Here is a 3108-nt window from a genome sequence, read left to right on the forward strand (position 1 = left end):
CCATTCGCTTCCTTATCTTTTCTTTTTCTCAAACTGGTAGACATGTCTTTCACATAAAAAACCTGAGCCACATCATTGGCTAGGACGAATGGTTCGTCTGCATACGCAAGTTGTTGAGATCCACTGTTGTCATTCCGTACTGCGGGTCTTCCGTTACCCCTCCTCGTGTCATATTGGCCCATTTGCACCGAAACAAAGGGACCTTCAAACCACCTCCATAGTTAAGTTCCCATATGTCCTCTATGTAACCATAATATGTTTCCTTTCCCGTGTTGGTTGTTGCATCAAAGCGGACACCACTGTTTTGGTTGGTGCTCTTCTTATCTTGGGCGATCGTGTAAAATGTATTCCCATTTATCTTGTACCCTTTGAAAGTCATTATATTCGAAGATGGTAACTGGGATAGTGAGTACTAGTCATCTTCAATATCACCATCATGCGTGGCACGTTTCTGCAACCAACAGGCAAAAGTCCTCGTTTGTTCACGTGTAATCCATTCTTCACACTGCTCTGGGTGTTTGGAGTGTAGAAAATTCTTGTGTTCCTCCATATACGGAGCCACCAAGGAGGAATTCTGTAGAACTGTGTAGTGTGCTTCAGTGAGAGAATGAACATCCATACATATTATTTGATCCCCTCCTAGCGTGCCTTTTCCATCTAGTCTGCCCATATGCCGCGATATAGGAACACCAATTGGCTTAAGGTCGGGAATAAAGTCAATACAAAACTCAATGACCTCCTCATTTTCATGGCCCTTCGAGATGTTTCCTTCTGGCCTAGCACGGTTATGAACATATTTCTTCAAGACTCCCATGAACCTCTCAAAGGGGAACATATTGTGTTGAAATACAATACCTAAAACATTAATCTCTTCGCAAAGGTGAACTAGGATGTGCGTCATGATGTTGAAGAAGGATGGGGGGAACACCAACTCGAAACTGACAATACATTGCACCAAATCATTCTATAACCTTGGTATGATTTCTGGATCAATTACTTTCTAAGAGATTGCATTCAGGAATGCACATAGCTTCACAATGGCTAATCGAACATTTTCCGGTAGAAGCCCCCTCAATGCAACCGAAAGCAGTTGCATCATAATCACGTGGCAGTCATGAGACTTTAGGTTCTCGAACTTTTTCTCTGCCATATTTATTATTCCTTAAAATTCGACGAGAAGCCAGACGGTACTTTCATACTGAGTAGGCATTCAAAGAAGATTTCCTTATCTTCTTTGGTAAGAGCGTAGCTGGCCTGACCCTGATGTATGTCGTATTTTCCGTGCATACATTGCTGGTCCTCCCGTGCCTATGGTATAGCTTTTGTCTTCCCATACACGCCCAAGAAGCCAAGCAGGGTCACGCAATTCTTCGTCACGTGCATCACGTCGATTGTGCAGCGGACCTCTAGGTCTTTCCAATGTGGCAGGTCCCAAAATATAGATTTCTTCTTCCACATGGGTGCACGTCCGTCAGCGTCCTTCGGAACAGGTTATCCGCAGGACCCTTTCCAAAGATTACCTTCAAATCCTTGACCATATCATGTACATCAGCACCAGTACAGTGGCGAGGCTTCGTTCGGTGATCCGCCTCACCTTTGAAATGCTTGCGTTTCTTTCTTAAGGGATGCCTGCTCGGAAGAAATCGACGATGTCCCAGGTACACATCCTTCCTACAACTATCCAAATATATACTGTCGGTATCATTCAAACAGTGCGTGCATCCCCGGTATCCCTTGTTTGTCTGTCCTGAAAGGTTACTGAGAGCGGGCCAATCATTGATGGTCACGAACATCAACGCCTTTAGGTCAAATTCTTCATGTTTGTGCTCATCTCACGCACGTACACCTTTTCCATTCCACAGCTGTAATAGTTGTTCAACTAATTGCCTTAGGTACACATCAATGTCGTTGCCGGGTTGCTTAGGGCCTTGGATGAGCACTGGCATCATAATGAACTTCTGCTTCATGCACAACCAAGGAGGAAGGTTATACAAACATAGAGTCACAGGCCACGTGCTATGGTTGTTGCTCTGCTCCCCAAAAGGATTAATGCCATCTGCGCTTAGACCAAACCATACGTTTTTTGGGTCACATGCAAACTCCACCCTATACTTTCTCTCGATTTTCTCCACTGTGACCCGTCAGCGGGTACTCTCAACTTTTCGTCTTTCTTACGGTCTTCTTCGTGCCATCGCATTGCCTTCGCATGCTCTTTGTTTTGGAACAAACGTTTCAACCGTGGTATTATAGGAGCATACCACATCACCTTGACAGGAATATTCTTCCTTGGGCGCTGTCCCTCGACATCACCAGGGTCATTGCGACTGATCTTATAATGCAATGCACCGCATACCGGGCAAGCATTCAAATCCTCGTACTCACCATGATAGAGGATGCAATCATTAGGGCATGCATGTATCTTCTGCACCTCTAAACCTAGAGGGCAGACAACCTTCTTTGCTTCATACGTACTCTCGGGCAATTCATTGTCCTTCGGAAGCATATTCTTTATCATTACCAGCATCTTTCAGAATCCCTTGTCAGATAAACAATTCTCTGGCTTCCATTGCAGAAATTCCAGTGTGGTGCCCGACTTTTTTCTGTCAGCTTCGCAATTCGGGCACAACAATTTCTTGTGATCCTCTAACATGCGCTGCAACTTCTTCTTCTCCAAATCACTTGCGCAGTTTCTCTTTGCATCGCAATGGCCCGACCTAGATCATCAGCGGGCTCATCTGATGCCTCTTCTTGAGCTTCTTCCCGCATTGCCGGCTCAGCTTCTTCCCCCATGGTTGTATCATCATATTCAGGGAACCCATGGCCAGGATAGCTGTCGTCGTCCTCTTCTTCTTCATTGTCTTCCATCATAACCCCTCTTTCTCCGTGCTTGGTCCAAACATTATAGTGGGGCATGAAACCGGACTCAAATAGGTGGACGTGAATTGTTCTTGACATTGAGTAATTGTGACCATTCTTATAGCCCGCCCATTGACAAGGCATAAAATCATCCGTCCGCTTGTTTGCCTCAGCGGCAAGTAGAAAGTATGCACGCTATTAATGAACTCGGGAGAGCATCGGTCATCATACATGCATTGTCGGCTCATCTTC

The sequence above is a fragment of the Triticum dicoccoides genome, chromosome 5B, assembly GCF_002162155.2.
Source record: "Triticum dicoccoides isolate Atlit2015 ecotype Zavitan chromosome 5B, WEW_v2.0, whole genome shotgun sequence".
NCBI classification, from domain to species: Eukaryota; Viridiplantae; Streptophyta; class Magnoliopsida; order Poales; family Poaceae; genus Triticum; species Triticum dicoccoides.